General features: G+C 36.3%; 1 protein-coding gene across 7 annotated transcripts in view; it reads left to right on the top strand.

The window, feature by feature from the left end:
• Positions 1–23,631, top strand: part of CDIN1 (CDAN1 interacting nuclease 1) — a 229,574-nt gene that overhangs the window by 3,204 nt on the left and 202,739 nt on the right. The window lies entirely within an intron of this gene.

The raw sequence follows: 23,631 nt of genomic DNA on the forward strand, positions 1-23,631 counted from the left end.
ATATCACATTCTATATGTATCATCCACTTATTGGACACAAAGTTTTTTTTTTTTTCCCTAATTTTCTGATACAGTTGTTATGTAATGCCAAGTTTTTTGCTTATTTTCTTACTTTACATTCACAAATGTATCAGTGACTGTATCAGTAGTTTTCAAACGTTTTGGTCTCCAGATCTTTTTATACTCTAAATAAGCCTCGAAGTCCCCCAAAGAACTTTTGTTTATGTAGATTACATTTGTTGATATTTACCAAAATATAAATTGAAATTGGGAAATTAAAAAAAAAATCTTATTTATTTAAAAATGACGATACTAAACCCTTTATGTGTTAACATATTTTTATGATTGATAACCATCATTTCTGAAAAAGTAGTGAGAAAATGGCATTGTTTTACACTTTTGCAGATCACTTTAGTGGCTGTCTTAAATAGAAGCAAGACATCTGCATCTGCATTCAACTTGTTGTAATATGTTGTTTTGATTATGGAATATGAAGAAACCCTAGCCTCAGACAGATGTAGTTGGAAAAGAGAAGAATGATTTAATAGGCTTTTTAGATAATTGTGGATATTTTTGTTACACATAAAACCTAACAAATGGTATTTTCTCAAAGGTTAATTGCAATGTAGAACGTGAAACCATATCATGGAGCTTTTCACTCGGTTATATTACGATCTGCTGGCCTGTCTTGAACTTTGAGTGAATCTTTCACCCATGCATTTTGATTTTTGGATGATTTTTTAATCATCCATGCATTGTTTGTAAAATGTTGGTAGTGAGTTATGTAGATCTTCCAAATGTCGCCTTTCATTATATAGCATTAAAAAATCACATTCATTAATATCCCCACTGATCTCATCAGAAAAGTATGTAAGATTTGAAGCTGTCAAGCTTATGGTGATGGGAGCAGAAGTTTTCCAGTATTTGAATTTTCTCTTGAAAGCTCAGATTTTATCATTGCAGCAGATATTATCAGTTGTTTTCTTTGAAGTGACAGGCTCACATTGTTTATTTTTGGGAAAATGTCTTCCAGATACCCAAATCTAAATAATTATACTTTGTTCATTGCTCATTCAAGTAAAAATGGTATCCCATGGAAAAAGTTGCTAGTTCAGCTCACCAGCAATCATGTAAGTGTTCTCCCTTGAATCAGCCATCATTCTTAGATATGCAGTAAAAGTGCTTTGTATTTGCTTCTTATTTGGTCATATAGAATGTTAAAAGGACACATATTCAAGGGTTGAGATTTAATAAAATTAGTAAGTGAATCTTAAGATACTCTTATGTGAAACTAACTTTTTTTTTTTTCTAAAGTAAACTGTGTACCAAACACGGGACTTGAACTCACTACCCTGAGATCAAGAGTTGTGTATGTGTGTGTTTTTTTAAATATTTTATTTATTTATTCATGACAGACAGAGAGGCAGAGACACAGGCAGAGGGAGAGGGAGAGGGAGAGGGAGAGAAGCAGGCTCTCTTCATGCAGGGAGCCCAACGTGGGACGCAGTCCCGGGTCTCCAGCATCACACCCTGGGCTGAAGGCGGCGCCATACTGCTGGGCCACCCGGGCTGCCCAAGAGTTGCATGTTCAACCAACTAAGCCAACCAGGAGTCCCAAATTGGCTCTCTCTCTTTTTTTTTGTCCTGCAAGTGTGTGACAGTATACTTTATAGTGACTCCTAGAATAGTTTGCTTGGCCTAATTTCTGTTTAGGAGCTGTCAGTTTTAGCCACTATTGTTTTTGCACTATCCATGCAAATTTTACACAGGGGAAAAGGCAAATCATGTCTTACTATTTCCATAAAAATAATTTTGACTTTGTGGACTCCTGGGACTCCAGGAGTCCATTGGAGCCCAATGAACACAGTTTGACAATCATGAGCTGTTTCAAATCAAAGAATATATATATATGTTTTGACGGATTTTGGTATATATTGACAAATTACTATCAAAAATGTAACTGTCAAAATACTGAGGTGCCTGAGTGAGTCAGTTAAGCTTTTGACTCTTTGGATTTCATCTCAGGTCCTGATCTTGGGGTTGTGAGATGGAGCCCCTCTCCCTTCCTTGGGCTGCTAGCTAGGCCTGGAACCTGCCTAAGATTCTTTCCCTCTCCCTCTGCCTGTTCCCTTCCTCTCTCCCTCTCAAAAAACAAAAAAAACAAAAACAAAAACAAAAAAACCCCACTAATTCATGGGAGTATCTGTCTCTGAAACTTTAAAGAGTGTCATTATTTAATGTTTAATATGATCGATCAAGGGATGCCTGGGTGGCTCAGCAGTTCAGTGTCTGCCTTGGCTTAGGGCATGATCCTGGGGTCCTGGGATTGAGTCCCATATCAGGCCCCCTGCATGGAGCCTGCTTCCCCCTCTGTCTGTGTCTCTGCCTCTCTCTCTCTCTCATGAATAAATAAATAAATCTTTAAAAAAATATGATCAATCAAGAGTGACATTTTGTAACATGCATTTTTTTATTATAATGCATTGTGTATTTCTCCAGTTGTTTATTGTCCATTTAATTTTCTTTTTCTTGAGTTACCTGCCTGGTGTCCTTTGCCTCTAATTTTATACTGGAATGTTAAAAGGTAAACAGTATATATATTTTTGTTTATTGATTTGTCATTGTTTAGTGATCTGCATATGTTAAGGTTGTTGATCCTTTACATATCGTGTCTGTTGCAGGTTGTTTGCTTTTAAATATTGTTATATTTTTTGTTTTATTTTACTTATTTTTTTTAAAAGATTTTATTTATTTAATTGAGAGAGAGCACAAGGTAGGGAGGTGGGTGGAAAGGCAGAGGGAGAAGCAGGCTCCCACTGAGTGGAGAGCATAATGTGGGGTTCGATCCCAGGACCCTGAGATCAAGACCTGAGCCACCCAGGTGCCCCTTGTTCTATTTTTTATATGCTTTAACTTTATTCTTTTTATGCTGAGGAAGCCCTCTCCTAACATATTGAAACTATATCTTCACTTAAATTTTCTTTGAGATTCTTTATGGCTTTCTTATTAATTATTTAATCTGTCTAGCTGAAATGCATTTTAGTATATACTCAAAGGTAAAGATTTAGCTTCATCTCTACCTCCAACCCCGACTGTGGGTTTTGCTAGCTTCACCTCTCCATAACTTCTTTGTTTTCACTGAAATTACAAGTTCGTGTCTTTATAAGTCACTATGTGGAGCCGGGGCAGTCACCTTAACGTCTCTGGTTTTATAATCGTCCAATTTAAAATGAAGGGATAGGGCTTTATGATGTCTAATATTGTACAACTCCAAAGTTCACCCTCAGTCTGTTCTTTTCTGTTCTGTAGTTTTACAGGTAATGGAACCTTTGGGCCCCAAAATATAGGGCATACTGTAAGAACTTGCTGAGGATACATTCATTGATTTGCATCTCTCAGCTTATTTCCTGGACCTCTGTATTCAGGTAGAAGCCCCCAGCCCAATCAGGTTATATTTTACATCTTTTTCCTGCCTAAACAGTGTGTGTGTGTGTGTGTGTGTGTGTGTGTATATATGTATATATATGTATGTAATTGTAATTATTATTGTCATATATATACATATATGACCTTCTTTGATAATTCCCATATGCCCTTCATACAGATTCCCCTAGTGTTAACATCTTATATAACTTTAGTACAATTGTCAAAATCAGGAAATTAATTTTAATGTAGTTTGGTTAATTAATCTGCAGACATGTTTTGAACTTTGCTAGTTTTTTCATGAACATCCCTTTTCTATTCCAGGATCACACATTAGATTTAGTTGTCATGGCTTCTTGGGCTTCTCTAGTTGGCGGCTGTGCCTTACCATTATTTTTTGTCTTTTATGATCTTGACAGTTCTGAAGAGTACTGGTCAATTATTTTGTAGGGTGTTCCTATGTTTGTACTTGATGTTTTCTCCTGATTAGATTGAGGGCACAGATTTTTTTGGCAAAAATATCCCAGAAGTGCTAATGTACCCTTTCAGTACATCATATCGGGGTACATGACTCTTCATATGTCTTATTGCTGGTAAGGTTTACCTTATTCATTTGGTTAAGGTGTAACGTCTGCCAAGTTTCTCCATTATAAAATTACTACTATTCCCTTTCCAATAATTACTTTGTGGGGATATCCTTTGAGTCTATGCAAATATCCTTTTTTTCTCATATCACACTTTTCTATTGATATTAGCATCCATCAGTGGCTCTTTCTTGAAATAGTTATTACCTGTATTTGCCTAATGGTGATTTTCTATTTCTCTCACTGGAATGCTCTTTCAACTAATATCATCTGCTACCACCATTTCATGTGAAACAGTCCATCGCACAGTCAGCTCATGATTTTCACTGGTACTTGCAGAGTTCATTCACCTCTCATAGCATTTGGTCTGTAATCATTCACTGTGTGCTATGTCTGTGGCACTATTTGAGTATTTTTTAGAAAACAGGACATTCCAGTAATTAATTTTGAATAACTTCTAGCCTGCGGAAAGAGTTTAAGACACATTAGAATCACAGAATGTTAGAAACCAAAGGATTTGTGGAACACTTAGTACCTGAATGTTTAGTCAAGTGGGTTTCATTGAGGAGATATGACTCGGTTGGAAATTCTTTTGCTGGTAAACAGCCTTTTGGCACAAATTTAATTTTTCCCTGAGTTCCCTTGTCAAGCATTAGTTATTTGGTTGCTATTGGTGCCTATACCAATAAGTCATGTGTCAAATTCTTGATACCATATATCTCTAAGTAAATAAGAGTCTTTACCTTACTGCTTTATCTTTTCCCTTAGGGATCCTGGCTTGGGTGTTTCTAAGAATGTGTTCCCCATTCTTAAGTATGATTTTTTGTCTTGGCCCACCATATCTATTGTTTTCCCACTCTTGGATCACAGTTTAGGTAACCATTCACTCATGTGAGGCTGTTTGTAGAGAAATCTCACTAGAGGTAATTAAGGATTTGTTTGGATGGGCTCTCTATATTTAAACCAGTAGAGTTGGTTTATTTTCTTGAGATACCCACCTACTTTTATCTGAGAACTGGAGTTAGGGCTGGCTCTCTTGTGGATTTGCCAGGGTAGGACTTAGTGCTACTTGATGGTGGACCTAGGGTCTGGTCTGGTTAGGAGTGGAGTAACTAAAGGACTTGTTTGGGACAAGCACAATTTTATTTAAGTTTTCTATTTGTGTAGAGTGGTTTAGTTTAATTTGGTGCTGTTGTTTGACTGCAGTTACCTTTTTTGAATAAAGTTCACCTCCAGTGATGCATTTTAAGCTGTCCCCTTTTCCTGTGGGGAGTCTTGTATTCCATTGTTTTTTGCTTCCTGTAACAATTTGTTCTTGGAGAATGACTTGGCTTTGCCTCTTCTTATGTGAGTCACAGTTGCCTTAAAGAAGGGACAGAGCTCCACTGCTACCAAGTAGAAGTGGGATTCAAACCCAGGCAGAGTCTGGCTCCAGTTTCTTACTCTTACTACTTTTATTCCCTCTTCTCTGTTCAGTTCCTTAAGTCTGTGGTGAGGATTAAGTTAAATAAGCCATGTAAAACACTTAACATAGTGTAGATGTTCCGGTAAGTATGGTAAATGGATGATAAATATGATTATTGTTATTATTAGAATTTAGTAGACGGCCAACAGTAGAAGAAATGTCTGAGTAGTAACCTCCTGAAACATATAAAACAAAATTTTGCTTTGATACGGATCAGTTGATTATATATATGGCTCTGAACACATGGATTTAATCATTAGTTGAATATGGCCCAGATATCAGAAACTTCTCTTAAGTCTTTGATAGTAATACATAATGTCATTTATAAAGAAGAAAACAAAACAAACTTTTGAACCCAGATGCATTGATTTTTAAGAATTACAGTAGCACATTGTAGTCTGTAATTAATACTGATTTACTTAAATTGGAAGATTACTCCTATTTGCTTTGTTCTCTCAGATGAATTGATATTTGGTTCTCAGTTTGTGGTCAATTTTCTATTCTTTTGATAATGCCATGTTGCACCTGCGTTCTAGAATAATGAGTGAGAATAGTTAGAAGAAAAAGTCAGCCTTTTATTGAGCTGGAAATTCTTTTGGTGGTTTTGCCAAGGAAATATGACTAATTTACATGGCCTTCGAAAATATTACTCATACTTAGGAAATATATCTAGGAGTATTTCTATTTTGATCTTTAGTGCAAATTGGAAAAGAAATTGGTCTAAAAAGTGGCCTAAGGAAACAATATGATTATTTCCTGTATTTCCCTTAGTCATCTTTTAAAATATGATTTTTAATTCAATAAGATTTCAGATTTTAATTTTTTTGTTGCATTGTAGCTTAGCTCTTAAGACTCTTCTGGAAGGTTATGGTATAGGTTAAGGTTAAGTATAGAGGACCTTGTGCTTTTATCAGATGCCTTAATGAAAAAATGTTCCACATCACTTGTCATCAGGGAAATAAATACAAATCAAAACTATAATGAGATACCACTTTACACCAGTGAGAATGTCTAAAATTAACAAGACGGGAAACAACAAATGTTGGAGAGGATGTGGAGAAAGGGGAAGGCAAACTGGTGCAGTGGAAAACAATGTGGAGGTTCCTCAAGAAGTTAAAAAGAGAGCTACCCTATGACCCCGCAATTGTACTACTGGGTATTTACCCCAAAGATACAGATGCAGTGAAACGCCGGGACACCTGCACCCCAATGTTTATAGCAGCAATGTCCACAGTAGCCAAACTGTGGAAGGAACCTCGGTGTCCATCGACAGATGAATGGATAAAGAAGATGTGGTCTGTATATACAATGGAATATTGCTCAGTAATCAGAAAGGATGAATACCCACCATTTGCTTCAACACTGATGGAACTGGAGGGTATTCTGAGTGGAGTAAGTCAATCGGAGAAGGACAGTCATCACATGGTTTCACTCATATGTAGAATATAAGAAATAGTGAAAGGGGAAAGGAGGGGAACTGAGTGGGAAAAATTAGAGAAGGAGACAAACCATGAGAGATTCCTACCTCTGGGAAACAGGGTTGTGGAAGGGGAGGTGAGTGGGGGGATGGGGTAACTAGGTGACAGGCACTAAGGAAGGCACGTGATGAGCACTGGGTGTTATACTATATGTTGGCAAATTGAATTTAAATAAAACATTTTAAAAAAGATTTCTGTGCTTTTTTGGATTTGCGTGGTTGCAAAAGTGAGATGAGCCTGGATTTCTCTGAAGGAGTATTTGGAGAAAATCTCACATAATATCATCTTAAGAAGAATCCACATGCTGACTCTATTTCTTATTAGTTTGAGGGGAGAAATTTCCATGGTATTAGATTATGGACTTCATCTTAAAGTCTATATTCAGGCATCAAACTTTAGTGTAAGTAATAACTCCTATCAGAATGTTTACTGACACAATAAAGAGGGATTATATATCTCCCTAGGAGAAAAATGTTCAATAGATGTTTAGGGTAATAATATCATATTATTTGACTTGCAGCAAATGTTGACTGAATTTACCAGTATGTTTTTATTATACATTTTGTGCAGTTTTGCCATATTGGTTGAATTTTCCTTAAAACAGTCAATAGACAAGTACTTTTCCAGAGTAAGTAGGAAAAGTGACCTAAACATGGAAATGTCACATACCAGTGTGAAGATCAGATGGGAGGTGGGTAGGGAATAAATTTTCCTTTATATCATGAGCTGGCACACAGTGAATACAGTAAAGGTGTTGGGGTACAGCTTCTAATTGATTGACGAGTTTCCATTTCTCAGGGGACGGAGCAGAGGGCTGACTCTAGGCTGGTTTGCTCCATGAGCTTTGAGTCCAGCATGAAGCTGTCTGTGCCTTATGTATTAAGACAGTACGTGGCTGGTCAGAAGGCCAACCTTTTCCTGGCCACTTTGGGAAACTAATACCTGCCTCTACTTTCCTTTTTCTTTTCATCCTTACCTTTCAGGAGGCATCTTGATATAATGTATTTAAGAGTTAATAGTCGTTCGTCATAACTCAGAGCTTCCTTCTTGGAAGGAAGCTTGTCACAACAGTGACAGGGTTGATAATGTCACCTTTTTCAAGCACTTTCTCTTTACTGAGGGCTGATCTTTTCTGTTCTTTCTGGTTTGGGGACAGTGCATAAAGTTTTTCTGTTTGTTTGTCTTTTAACCTAGTTTGGTATTCTGGTTGTGACCAGATAAACACCTGAAGTATCATTGAGATAATGGAGAGCTCTGCAATTTTTCTATCCGAAGTAAAATGTTAAAATAGCTTAAGACTTATTTCCTTTATGTGTTTTAAGTATTGAGATTCAGCTGCTAAAATGTTTGAAAACTTTGAAACACAGAGAAAGGACTTCAAGACCATGGGAATAAATATTCTGGATGTGAGAAAGCAGTACAAGCAGAGGAAAAAGCAAGTGGATTCATGTTGTTTGATACTGTTATTCAGGCAAATAAATAAGTACTGGGTCTTTCCCTAACCAGGTGCTGGCCTCTGCTAATTAGAGTGATTCTGTATAAAGTTTGGGCTTTTTCTGAAGTTGTCCTGGGAGCGGTAGTCCTATACAAGACTAAGATTTAGCATCCATGGGACATTATCACCCTTCCTTTCCTTCAGACATAACTCATATTTCTCATATATTTATTTTTATTATTGTTGAGACTTGTCCATTGCTCCAGGCTCAAGAAAGGATGAGATATAAACTCTAATCTTGTATTTATCCTGTTTTAGGAAATAGGAGGCATAGCACACCCTTGATATTTACAAGAGTTATCACTTAATGACTGTTGGCATCCCCAAATAGGCAGCCAGCACTAGAGAGGATGGCAAAGGGCTAAAAGCTTTGTGATGCGGGTGTTTGGTTAAGCTTACTTAGTAGCTCATTGACTTGCTCTTCCCCAAATCAGGCTAGTGGTATGAAAGATTCACATTTATATTCAGCAGTCTCATAAATTATGTTTGTCATGAATATTTGTGATCACTCTTGGATTGTCAGAGCTGGGTATATTTAATCTAGGAGTGTTATGGGCACCCAACACCAGTGCCAGGATGAATAGAAACGCAGAGTGAAATCTCTTTGTGGTTTGTCGCTCATGCCTGTGCCACACCTTAGCCTCCTGAGATTCTCTAATTTATAAGATGATATTTAAGACTAGTAGGGGAATAAAGCTCTTTGTAGGGGTAACCTTCTTGGTTGATGGGATGTGGGAGAGTAAAGGTGTCATTTATTTATTTATTTATTTATTTTTTTTTTTAAATTTATTTTTTTTATTATTATTATTTTTTTTAATTTTTATTTATTTATGATAGTCACAGAGAGAGAGAGAGAGAGAGAGAGAGGCAGAGACACAGGCAGAGGGAGAAGCAGGCTCCATGCACTGGGAGCCTGATGTGGGATTCGATCCCGGGTCTCCAGGATCGCGCCCTGGGCCAAAGGCAGGCGCCAAACCGCTGCGCCACCCAGGGATCCCTAAAGGTGTCATTTAAATGCGTCTTTCTACAATCACGTGAAATTAGACTGGCGATTTATTTTTCCTATTTTTTTTTTTTAAATTTCTGTCTGTAACTCTTCCAAGCTAATACCATCTTTTGCTCAAGGTATATTACACTGCTGTTTGTTTTTGCTGATAATATTGGTAGGGACAGCTAATAAAACTTGAAATTAACTTGCACTTCAAGCCCCATTTAGCTAAGATAGTAAATGGACTGGGGATGTGAGAGACTCTTCGTTGTATAGCATTAAAAACCCCCACAGATTCCTACAGTCTAGATGTAACAAATAGCTCACAAACATCATTTCTTAACCGGTGAAGTCAACATTATCCAGATTTTTATTTCCTGAGGCCAACTCGAATACATATATAAAAATAAAATAATATTTAACTTCCAATTTATAACATCTGAATTTTTATTTGCACTATGGTGGATATATTTGAGACTCTTCCCGTGCAAATCACAAAAGTTTCTCCAGAGAAACCTGCATACCTCACCTATTTTTTTTTTTAGATTCAGTGACTTATAGAGAGTTGGAATGAGATAGTAATTAGAAATCATCTAGTCAAATCAGTTAATGTAGATGCAGGAACCGAGGGAGGAGTGCCACCCACTGATTTGAACAAAGTTACACATCTGGAGATAAAACTCTGCTTTTGTGCTCTTTAAATAGAGATCTCAGATTCCTGTCTTTTGAGGGGCCAGGCAGGTACCAACAAGGAGTGAATGAATGAAGCTGGCCTGGTAGGGATGGTGGCAAAGGGAAAGGACAGTTTTGTGCACTGACATGGCAGGTACAACCTTACGCCAGCCACCTGTTGTTGCGCAGGGGTGTGGGCCCAGTGCTGCCAGGTCTTTTAGTCTCTAGAAAGCAGCTGTATCACTTTTTAGAAAAAATACTCTTGAGTTTTAAATGTCATCAATTTGTTGGAATTTTTAAAAACACTGGGCCGATGGCTTCCTGGCCAAACAGAATAAGTCTCTGGGCTGAATTTGGCCTGCAGCCAGTGGGTGCTGGAGCTGGAGCTTTCTGGCTTGTGAGAGCTTATTACAAGTATCTTCTCCTGACTCTACAAACACATCAGGAGCTCAAAATCAGCCACAGTGGGAGTGTTAACGCCACAGAAATTGCCTAACATGCAACAAACCTGGGCTCTCCCCGCTGCCACCAAAGGCATTTCTTAAGCCCCCACACCACTGCATACCATCACCGATTTGAGACTTTTGCATTGTACATTATGGCCTTATAGCAGTTCTTTTCCAGAATTCTTTTAACCCAATTTATTCTGATTTTTTTTTTATAGCTTTTTTTCCTAAAAGGCTCATATACTTTTCCCCCACTATAGTTAGTACAGGAACTAGAATGCCAGTTGTGAGCCTTAGCAGTACCTGGTGTATTATTGGTATTATGATACATATCATAATGGACATTTGATTGAACTGACCTGAAGAAAATGCTGCTTGTTTAAAGAAGAAAAAAAGCCATGCATGTATGTCTCATTTAAGGAAAATGGATCCTTTTCAAAATAGATTAATTAGTTAACTTTAGGGATATTACAGTGATTTTTTTCTCTCTCTCTAGGAATTTGGAAATGTTCCAGTGGTATACCTGAGGGTTTTTATCATGTCAGAAATTATTTTTTTGAGAAACTTCAAGCTTAGCCATTATATCTTCAGTTGACAGTTACTCCAGTATAAAAAGAAAATAAAGCATATCTATAATTATAATGAAAAACAAATGGGAAGATACCCAGTTGATTATAATTTGATTTTGTACAATTTTATAAAGACTCAATTATCACATGTTCACATGTGTTTCTTTTCTACATTTAAAGTGTCAGTAATAAAGTAATTGACAGTGTACAGCTAAAACAAATGGATAATAAAATTAACAACATTAGGCAAGAATATGTGCATTTTAGAATGACAAGAGAAATTCTTTGTGGGAATAGGCCCACATGAGTGGGCTGGCCCAGTGGTATTGAGTTTGGCAGAGTTGTCATAGCCTGTGCTTGACCTTGGGTGGTTTATTAGCTCTCTCTGCTTATGGTTAATTATTTTATAAATCAATAGGAGGCAAAACCCATTATTGGGAACTCCAGGAGGCGGTTCAGTTTTTTTGTTGTAAAGGCAGTTTTATAAATTGGCTTAAAGAACTTGGTTCTAGAAATAGACATATGAATTCTGCCTTCATGACTCACTTGCTGGGTGAACTTGGGTAACTTCTTCATGTTTTGGTGCTTTATAAAATGGGATTGTTATGAACTTGAAATGGGGTGGTACTTATAAAATGAGTAGCATAGTTCCTAATACTGTGCTGCATAAATTTTTGCTATTTTTGTTATTGTTACCATTATTGATTTAAGGATGCTCATTGCAATTGTATTTGTGCTTATGATAATTAGACTCAGGACATCAGAACTGAAAAAATTTTGCCTAAAACCAGCCTTTTTATTTTCTAGGTTTCCAAAGTGTTTTTCATTTATTCCCAAGATAATAGGAAACCTACTTTTGGTCAATTCCAGTAAAGTCCTTAGATGATACTGGCAACAAAGAAGGGATATTTTTCGGGATGACAGATGAGGATATGTAGGTTTAGATTGACTCTTCTTCCCCCTAGAGTAAGTGGGAATGTTGAAAACCTGAGAATTTTTAAGTATTTTCTTGTCTAATTACTCCTCAAATATAAATTCCCGTATTCTGGACTCTTTTTACATTCCCGCCTTACCTTGCTAGCAAGGTGACACCCCAGATCATCACATGAGTGTGAACACTGATGTTAGTGTTTAATATAGGCATTAATACATTTGAAGAATGAGTGCTTTTTTAAACAGTCTTAAAATCTATTCATTCTACTGATTATGAAAAGACTTTGTGATAAACCCAAAGAAGTTACATAAACTTTTTAAAGAAAACAGATTTACTGCCCCTTAAGTTTTGGTTATTATTAATTACAATGTATTCTAGAATGCTGCCTGCAGAGAATTTGCTTAATTTATCTTATTTGTGCACTTCTGCTGATCATATTGTTGCAATAATAATGAGTTGGGCAAGATAGTAATTCATCCTCTTCCTTTTCTATCCTGTTTATTATAGAACGTATTTTCTAGGTTCTAGGTCAGGAGAGGCTTTTAGGTTTAGACCTACTTCATACTTCAACTTAAGCTACTTAGACCAGATTGAAATAGAGTAAGTATTAACACCGGTTAGAAATCATTGTGTTTTTAAAAAACAATAATATAATAATACTTAAAAAATTGAATGGTACTGCCTGTAGCCAAAGGTAATGGAAAAGTCATAATTGTACTATGGATTGTATATTGAGGACAATGCCTTGTAACTCTTCTGAAGTATGAAAATAAGCCTTGGTTAGTTTTATTTCATTTGTTAAGGGTCTATAAGGAGTCTAGATTTGGTACATTGTCATGATAAATATTTTATTCATGTTATAGCTTTTTGGACAGTTGTATTCTGCACCGTATTACAATGGCACAATAAATTGCTGAATACACTGTCTGCTGAATATGACTTTACCATGAAAAATTTGATGCATGGAGAAGGAAAGGTTGGAATATATCAACCTTTTCTGACAAGGGACTTTGAATTTTGACCTAATACAGGTGACCTTTGTGCACAATAAAAGTGAGCTTAATCTCGAGGTCAAGGTTGGGGTGAATGGCATAGTTTATGCTGATTGTGGGTACTTCTAAGCCTACATAGCTATTGGCAAACGGGAGTCTGGCACTTTTTTTTTTTTTCTTAATTTTTAGTATTTTCAGGAGATTATTTGTAGCAAGTTGTTTAGCTTTTTAACAGTACCACATTTCCTCAAAGCTCAGCTATCTGTTTAGTTGTGATAAGTTCGTCTGTTTATTTATAAAGTTTACTGTTTCTGAGTGAAAGGTATAAGCGTGCTATTATTTTCTGTTCCATAGATAAGCCATAGCTAAAAATAAAAATGTTCTTATGGCTTAAAGAAAAGACTACTGACATATATAACCTTGGAAATGAAAATATATCTTCCTATAGATAAGAAATTTCTTTGACAAGTTGAACTCTTGTTATCTTAACTTTGGAACTGTCAGAAGAATTTTTAGGTAGTTTATACCTTTATCTAGATTATAATTAAGAGAACTCTTATGAATTATTGTCTTAAAAGGTTCAGATGATTTAGAGACTGGTTATTCCCTTGAAAGTTGCTTTGAAATGCATCCACTAATGCATTTGCGTTAGAGTATTACATGATATAAAATATTTTTAAGGTTTTTCTTGTTGTACATAAAAGGAAAATTATTTTAAAACATAAATTTCACTATAAATATCTCAATTGTTTTGTCATAGGTAAATTACACCTTAGCAAACATCAGGAACAAACCTGTCAGTGCTATATTGTCTGAATACTTAGTGAATATTCTGCCCAAATAATTGTTACAAGCAACAAACAGGCGGGAGAGAGTGTCAGAGACTCTAATGGAAAGAACTTCTACTTTTTTAATCGAGCCTGCAAAATATATTCCCTGGGACTGATCAGCTCTGAAGCACTGAGGTTTGATGATTGGAATGGCAGGAAACCATGCTTTCAGGACATAATGAATTGACGAGGCCATCCATCATTTGTTAGCATACGCTGAAACATGGGCTATGTGTGCAGAGGCCTGTGATTTAGTAAATACTTGGGAGATGAATAGAGCTTACACACAAGGGAAGATATTGCTGTCCTTCAGCAGCCTGAGACCCAGGCGCCTGCTGAGAAGGCCATCTGACGGCACATCATCAGTAACCGGCCTGTCACAGTCAGCGGTGCCCACCGACCATTGCCAGTATATTAAATGCATTTTTAATATCTGCTTCAGTAGATTTAATGAAGAAAATTTAGTTTCCATACTCCAAGCACTGCCTCTTCAAGTGTTCTAAAGCATGTACTCTTGCCTACATAAGAAAGGGGGAAGACCATGCCGGCAGTTGGGAGAGTTGATTGAAAAGGACACTCAGACAAAATAATGTGCAAATAAAAAACACTTTTAGTGGGGTTGGCATCCTGTTGATGTAAAAAAAAAAAAAAAAAAAAAAAAAGAAGCTCGTGGGTTTGTGGTTTTTTTGTTTTGTTTTGTTTTGTTTTGTTTTAATGTGGCTTTTGAGTAGTTCCTTAAGCCCTAATTCCCTTCTCTCACAAGCCCCTTCCCTAGGAGCGCTGAGCCTGCTGGTAAGATATGTCAGGCTTCTGATCAGAAACGAAATATTAGAAGGAGAATATTACTGTTTGGCATAATTTGGATAGACTCAATTTTAAACTAGTTTGTGTTTTCAGATACTGTTTGATTGTTAGGATTTTTGCATGAAGATATAAAGTAGGATTTTTCTTACCTAGTTGCTTCCACATTTTTTAATGTTAAACTTCACTCATTAATCAAGTTTAATATATTTTTGTCTGGTGCCATGCAGAACAGCTCAAAATGAATGAAAAAAAAAAGTAGTTGCTAACTTGATTCAAAAGTGCTCTTCTTAGACTATAATGTTTCTTTAAAAATTGTAATTTTAAAATGTTCTGTTTTTATATTCCGGCAAAGTATGTAGATTCATTCTTTTTAATGAGTTTCAGTGTTGACATTATTTACTACAAAACAGCAAGACAACCAATTAGATATTATTGCAAGCATGCACTTTAAGGGTTCCCCTCTTGTTTAAAAAAAAATACAGAATATGCTCTCATGTTCACAGAAGAAGAAGCTACGGAATGGGACCTATAAATCTGATTCCTGCATGTGTCAAAACAGTAATGTATTAAATGCATATTATTATAAAAATTTAAGACATGTCTTAAACACACTTACATTTTTATAACACGTGGCAATATTAAATAATACATTTCCTTGTTAGCATCTGTTTGCCGTCATTGTTGGCAAGACCTATGATTTATTGCTTAAATTAATGACCAAGACCATTTTGGACCTGATATATGCCCCTAAGCTTATTACATCACTAAATAAAATAAAATGTATGCACTTGTGACAGAGTTATTTTTATAATTGTTTATCCCTTTAAGTGCCCTATTCAGTGATTCACTGAAAGGTTCATAATGGTTGGCTTGTAACCAGAAAATAATCTCAGAAAGGTAAAATATATTTCTTGTCTAGAAATAAGATGCCAGAGGGATGGTGATGATAGGGGTCCCAGCAAGAATTTGCAACACTCAAACCGGTTGTTCTTTTCTTCAATGAGCTCGATTAACTTTTGTTGAATTTTTTTGATGCATGTCCCCTCCCCCATTCTAAAGGCTGTTAATGCTACAGCTCGTCTTCAGATCAACCCTTCAATATTGGTGAAGTGGTTTTGCTCTGATATAAAGCTGCAAGGGTTAAATTGTTCTTTACCAATGAGTTTTCAGGTGCCTTTATCACCATGCATTAAACTGGGCAAGATTATTTTTCCTATTATTCGTTCTCTTCTTTTGGGAGATTGGAGCTTTACTGTTTTCATATTGAACTCTATTTGACTTCATAGTCTTTATCTTTCCTTTCTGAGGGTGCAGTATGATAGACCCTTCAGTATTTTTACAGTAACCTGTTATTCATCTAAAGTCACTCTGCTACCCGGCTTGTAATACAATATAATATGGCTTCATGTTTTTTTTATTCCACATGAAGTATCTCATTGACTGTCAGCTCGCCTGTCACAGGATGGTAAGGTAAAGATTTTGGGAAGCACAAGCCTTGCTTCTGGACTGCAGTGTCTACACCTTGAAACAGATAGAGGCTCTGTAGGCACCTGAGAGTAATCCTTGTGGGAAGATTATTATTTTGTAGATATCTTGGGATGATTCTCATTCATAAAGGAAACAAACCTTAGTTCCTGAGAAAGATCTTTTTCTTGTCTTCATCTCATTTTAACTACATTTTAAACCAGTTTATTGGAAATTGAAACAGGTTTTGTTTTTTGTTTTTGTCTTTTCCTTAGTATTCTTTCCCAAGGCATTTGACCTGGTAAGATTTTTCATGGTCCTCTCAAAAATGTTCAGGCCAAGAAACATTTGTGTTTTTCTTGAAGAGCTCTAGTGGCCTTTACTACTTCAGACTCTCATCTTCCATCTCTGATGTTTATATCTTCTTTTTCATCTCATCTTCCTTGTCTGGGAGGCCTGTCTCCAGATGAAACATTTTAAAGGAAAATTAATGAATAACCGATTAATGAATTGGTCTTCAGTGGCAGTGTCTAATTCCCTCTCTCTCTTCTGCTCCCTCCCCTACTTTTTTCTTTTTTTTTTTGGTCCTTTGAATATATGAATATTGATTTAGAGCCACCAAGATTTTTTTTTTGCTTTGACCACTGTAGTTACTTTTACCTGTTCATTTGGATTGTATACATTCCTATATTTTGCTTTCTATTTGATTTATTGTGAATTCCTCGAGGTTAGGAGCCATGTGTTTTGTTGTCGTTTTATCTTCCAACTCTTTCCTTGAGAACTTACCATGTTATTGTGGCCCTTTGTGCAGTCAGTGAATTCCTACTAACTTTCTAATACGGGCCCGATGCTTATTTCTATGATGTCTCTCTTTTTTTAAAGGTTTATTTATTTACTTAAGAGAGCGAGAGAGAGCACTAGTGGGAGGGGCAGAAGGAGAGGCAGAGAGAATCTCAAGCAGACTCTCTGAGCACAGAGCCTTGATTCAGGGCTCAATCCCATGACCCTGAGATTGTGACCTGAGCCAAACCCAAGAGTTGGACTTTTAACCAATTGTGCCACCCAGGCGCCCCTCTATGATCTCTTTTGAGGAGGAGATAACTTAAAAGTGTGTTTCTTCACTTTGGCCAGTACTATTTTTGTCTAGTTCCCTACAAAGGACTTGCTATTCTTTCCTAAGATTGTTTCTTAAGCTCCCACTCTCTGGGTCAGGATGTTTAAGTCCTATTTAAAAATATTAAAATATTCAGTAGGCAGCTAAGTGCTTAGCCTAGTGTACCACTTAACACTAAATGAAAGTAAAATATAACACAGACATGGAGCCATTTGTTATATTTTAGTAGATGAAGCAATAGCAGTGTAAACCTTAACCTTGTAATTTTGTGAGTTCCACTTTATCATGTAGCTGTAAGGGTAATCAAAATAAATCACGGGAGATGAATAAATATTTTCTAGTGCTTTCTCTGTGCTTTCAGAAGTGATGTTTGATCCATGAAATTGTAGTAAGTGTATTAAATAAAACAATATGATGCGCACTGTGTCAGATCTGATAAATTATTCGGTATAGGACATTTATACAACATATGTTGAGCTGCTACGTGAACAGCTTAATGACTATAAATTATGTTAATCTGTCTTGCCATTTTTACATTTTGTTAAAAATCGCACAATTTGTATTGTAGATATTTATATATATGTTTGTGGGGGTGGGCAGGGATAAGAAGAAGGCATAAGAAAGGCACAGGTCATCTCTGCGATGTTCTGACAGTGATCCGGGGCTCCTCAGCTGTGCAGTGTACATAACACAGATGTTGGGGAGTCATCTGTCAGCCATGCCTCTCCTATGGAGTTAAAGTTCTAGAGGGAAAAGAATTTGACACAGTGCTGTCACTGTTACATTTTCACAATAGAAGAGCATGCAAATATTGAACCTCCTGCTTAGCAGTAGTGCCCTGTCTAATGTCTGTGCTGGTTAGAATAAAAAATCATGGGTGCATCTTGGGCTCAGAGATCTGACAAAGGTCATGCTATGTTGGGCATTTGAATTGGAAATTGTCTGGACTTAGATTTTATAAAACTCCCACTGTTGTGTGTGGGGAGAATTTCAGCAGGGTTTTGTCCCTAGAGAGGCCTCTTAGGCCCTTTTCTGTCCTATGAATGAATTTAGATGTGAGGGTTACTCCTGCCTTAAAACTGTTAAGTTCATTTTGCATACATCCCTAGAGAGAAAAACTGGCAGATGCTTTTGTCTTGGAAGTGTTTAAAAGAAAACTGCAGAGCAGGGACAAGAGAGAAAAGGGGCCCTGTGTGGAGTCCCAGAACATTTTGGAAATGGCCAATATGCAGTTTTCATCAGTATGAAGGCGGGGTGCAATATGGTGCCTGTGGCTCACAAGGGAATATGAATGTTGATTAAGCATATTCCCAGGCTTTGAAATTCTGAAAGCAGTGTCAGAATAATGGATGTTGAGCAAATGTCAAGCATTTGTTAATTTCTCTGTTATTTGGAGTTTATCTACCATGATCAATCAAATAAACTAGTGCTTCTCTCTTGTGGCATGTGTCATTGATATGGTGATTAGGTGGCTAGAGAGACCTTCTGCTTTTTTTCCAGGTAACAGATTATAGAGGGGGTAGACCGAGCTTTTCAGTTGAAGATTTGTGTATGACTTGGTTTAGTAGAAATTTGGATATTAACTGAGTAGTTTGATGGTGAGGATATAAAAATCTGCAGCAACATGCAAAAGATACTAACTGTGATGCCATTTATACCGAAAGAGCTGGTAGTGGCGTTATGGTTTCCATCTAAATAGAGTTTCTGTAGTTTATACAACTTTGGTGTAAAACTGGGTGAAAGAAATTTACTCCTGAAAGAATTCTGACCTATTAACATTTGTAGATAGAGTTTTGGATCTGTTTTTATTTTTGTCTCCCCCTCTCCCCCGCTTCAATTAATTCTAACAACAGCTATTGATTTTTTATCCTTGAGAGAGACGGTCAGTAGATTTGCTTCATGTGGTTCAAAGTAATTCCTTTCTATTATTTTTATGAAGCAATGCTACAGCATTTTGACGTCCTAGATATAAATGATCAAAAGGTCCTTTCCAGCAATTATTTGACTGCAAATTATGGTGAAGTGCTAACCTTCCATGGAGTTAGGAGTAGTTTCCCTTTTAGAGTATGAATGGCCTTCCCAACCTGGGATTTCATTAGGCGTTGACACTAGGTACCATATTGAAATGTTCTACCCCCAGGAAAGTGTAACTTGGACTGCAAGGGGGTCTTTGTGTGAAACTACCATGGCTGGAAACAAGGCCGATTTGTAATTAGAAATTTGGGTTTGTTTGTTTGTTTCTGTTCTCCATTTTCTTCTCATAATCTTAGCCATATAGCTCTCATGGTTCATTCAGATGGAGATTTGTACTATCCTTACAAACCCAGATCGTATGAAATAGATGGCTATGTGATTTTTGGCAGGATCCTTCTACAAAATTAGAATCCCTGAAGTCATCTGCCCCCTATTTTTAAGCCTTAGTGAACTTTCCCTTCAGGGAATTTACAACTGGGCAGCTCCAGGGTATTCACCCCATGAACTGCCTATATTGTTTCTGGAGGGCTCTCTTTTCACTTACTCAGCCTGCCATAATGTTGTATTATGGCAGTTTCCAAAGTAGAAAATCTTCAACTTCCTCTTCACGTTAAGATGCTTTATCTTAACAGCCTCCACTGGACCATTGGTTTTGGCCTTCCCTGGGACTAGAAGCCCCTACACTCTGAGTAAAATCTTTATGTCCTGCCTGGTACATGGTGCCAATGAGCTCAACCACTGCAGAGCCTCCAGCATCACAAAAATAGATAACACTGCAAACTGACTTTTCCAGACTTCACTCTGAAAACTCATCATTACCATGTCCTGGACACATCATCACTGAATCATTTGCTTACATCACACAACAAAAAAAAAAAACTAAGCCTGTTACTGATACACAGCTCTCAAGTTTATTTTTCACTTGTGGTAATGAAGCTATTGTTCTTAGTTTAGATTAGAAGAAAAATATGGAAAATCTTGTTATACTGTTGAAACTTACTGTGTAATAATAAGAGAAAAAGGAGTGTGAAATCAGAGTGTGGATTTCTTTCTTAACCATATGTGCTCATGAGTGCTTCTGAATTCTCCTGTGGAAGGTGCTGGTAGCCTCGAGAGGTAGTGTTCCCCAGCACCTGCCAAGCTGTTAGCCACTTGGTCTCCTGGCTTCCACTTAGCTCTTCTAATGTCCATGTATCACTGAACTTTTCCTCTTCCCTCTCATGTATTACAACTACCAAGTAATGACTTGTTAAAAGAAAAAAAAAAAAACATGCTAGGATGAATATTGGCTCCTACTGGCCACACATTCTAATGATAACCAAAGTGCTTTTGGGGTTCCACATTAGCAGGTGTTTTTAGAGCATGTGGCACAATCTTTTAAGTAAGTATCTTCAGTAGTGACAAAACTTTGGAAATGGATCTGGTATTTGGAGTTAGGCAAACATCAGTAGGTTTGATAAATAAAGGGGCAGGTGCTACAAGGTGACAACAAGGTCTGGAAACTTAAGTATTTTGCCATGTGTTGCAATTCAGTAATGAATAAACTTTTTATTATATGTCTGTGTTTCTAGACTTGGCCACCCTGTATTTTGGTTAAGATACTGTGACTATGAAGTTGACCTGCTTGTGTGACTTGTAAAGTGGTTCTAAGGTGATCCCTAAAGATAAGTTCTATTTTGAGCAAAGGCAGCATCATTGATGATGAATGTGCAAGCCTCACTCCGGGATGATAATTTTGGTCAAAAATAATTTGAATGAATTAGTTCTTGTCTGCTGACTGAAAAAGGCCATTTTGTTACTTTATTCGCATACTGAGCAAGCACGTAAGCTCCCTTTCCTTAGACTTTTAGCCATTATTTTATACCTTTTTTTTTTTCTGGGCTCTTCAAATGTAGATTAACTACTGCATTTGTACTGGGAGGTTTTCTCCCAATACGTTCCATTACCCACTTCCCCGGTGGTTGTTCATTAAGTGATAAAATTCCTAAAAGGCAGAGACTTTTTAGAGGAGGTGGAAAAGTGGAGGGTTAGATAACTGTAAACTAGCCAGTCTTGAATAACAGAGAAGTAGCTCAATATGGGATCTTCAGTTAAAAACAAAAAAAGATTTTTTTTCTTTTCTCTGTCTTGTCTTTTTTTCCTTAGAAAAAAAATCCAAAATTTCATCCTACAGTTTAAGACACATTTTCATAAAACTGCCCTTTCTCAGGTAGTAGCGGTAGAGGGGATGATGTTGCTTAGGCGTCTGGTTGAGTTCAAGTTTGAAGTATGGTGAAGATTTTTCTTTATTTTTATTTTCTCTTTGTGTTTGGTGTGTTTTTATTCGTCCGAGGACTGCATTTAATTCAGGTTAAGAGTATGAGGTCCTTCTCTCCTGTTACCTCATTGAAATTCACAAATAGGGAGGTGAAATTCTTCATTCTAGTTACACCTGCTGTAGAGTTGGAGAAATCACTTTTATAAAAGGCTCAAAACTAGGGAGACCTGAGCCCTGAAAAGAGAATTACCGTTTGTTTATATTGCACAGTTTCATGGTGAGAGGAAACGTATCAAACATCATTTTAAAAACTGCATTTGTGAGACATTAGTAAATCCTTTACTTGGTTTGGTGAGGATTGATCGAACATTTTTTTGGTCATATTTAAGTCATAGACATAGGACTTTAAAGTAGCTAAGTATTATTAAAGATTACTTGATGCTTAGTAATTTATCTGGTTTTAAAGCTGTTTCATTCAGCAAAATATTAGGAAGTGATTTCCTATAGCAAACATTGTCAAAGCCTTGAGGCTTTTTGGGGTTCAAACAACAAGTTAGTGGGGGTGATCTAAACTTAGGCAGCCTGCCTTGTGCTGCAGTGATCAGTTCCATCCTAAGGAGAGGGTAGTTACACAGCGCTCTGTGCACTTGACACATGCAAATGCTAAATACAGTAGCAGCATGAGGTCTCTGTCATTAACAGTAATTTATGTAATGAAAGCCACCTGGCTGTTTTTTATAATTAATTGCTTGTAAATAATAAATTTAAATATAATTTATAGTTTTCTAAATTTGATTACTATATAGACCCAACAACAAAACTAAAACAATTGGCAATTCCATAATTGAGTACAATGGCTTTTAAAAGGAGATATATATATATATATAAAAGTATATATATACTCACACACACACATATACAAATATAAAAGTATATTTATATATCTATATATATCTCCCCTCAGGAAACATTTTCACTAAGAAATATATTTATTTAAATATATCAAGTGAAATGTCAGGTGAAAATATTTTTTGGAGGAGAATGGTAAGACTGTAACCAAGTCCTGTTAGCTTTTTTAATTTGTGTGTTGTAATGCTAATTTTGAAATAGTCTCACTGATTTCTTTTTTATATCGTTATTTCAGTCAGCCTTTTGAAAGTATTTATACACATAATTCAAGACACAGGTGAAAGAGTACCTACTTAACAGTAATGTAGTAAAACTGTTTTGAAAAAAAAGTTTTTTCCCTATTTTGTAAACTTTCGATTATGTTTTAAAAGAAATTATATATGGGAGGAAAGTACTTAAGTATATAAGATGATATGTTATATGCTGTGGTGATAATAAGCAGCTTTGCTTAATAGATTTACTAAGTACAATATCCTTGATTTAAGAAGGCTTTGTATTTGTTTACATGGCCTCATATATTGGCTACCAAAGTATCATTTTTTCCTGATTTATTGGAAAGTACCAGTGATTTATGTGGCTTAAAAAGAAAGAGGGATTTAGAGCCTTGGCCTCTATACTCTCTTTCATTAAAAGAGAAAAGAAAGAAAGAAGGAAGGAAGGAAGGAAGGAAGGAAGGAAGGAAGGAAGGAAGGAAGGAAGGAGTTTATGGTTTTATGTTTAATACTTCCCTTAGCAACTGTTTATTTAACAGTTATATCAGATTTTCTCAGAACTGTATGAATGTGTTTTTTTAATGTCTCTTTTCTAAAAGTGTTTCCACTAAAAGCTGTATCCTTTAAATATCTATATTGTTATTTTGTAGTATAGCAGTGAAATTATTATCAATGACAATTTATGAAACGTGTAGACACTTCTGTAAGGGATTAATTAAAGGATTAATAGATTAAAGGAGAATTTGCAGCTTTGAGCTACAAACTTTATAAAATGGATTATCCTCCATATGTGACCAGCAGCATTTTTCCCTCACCATGATTTAGTGAAGTTGAGATAAATCAATATGCTCTATCAGTTAGTTGAACTTACAAAAATGTTTTTAGGGTTCTTTTTGTTCTTTGTAGAAATTCAACTAGATCATGAACAAGTTCTGTTAAATAGCCAATTGCATGTTGCCTGCTTATGAGATTGAGATTGAGAGGGTCAAGTCACTGTGGGGCATGCATGAGCTGGGATTGC

The sequence above is a fragment of the Vulpes vulpes genome, chromosome 15 (genome assembly GCF_048418805.1).
Source record: "Vulpes vulpes isolate BD-2025 chromosome 15, VulVul3, whole genome shotgun sequence".
In the NCBI taxonomy this organism is placed as follows: Eukaryota; Metazoa; Chordata; class Mammalia; order Carnivora; family Canidae; genus Vulpes; species Vulpes vulpes.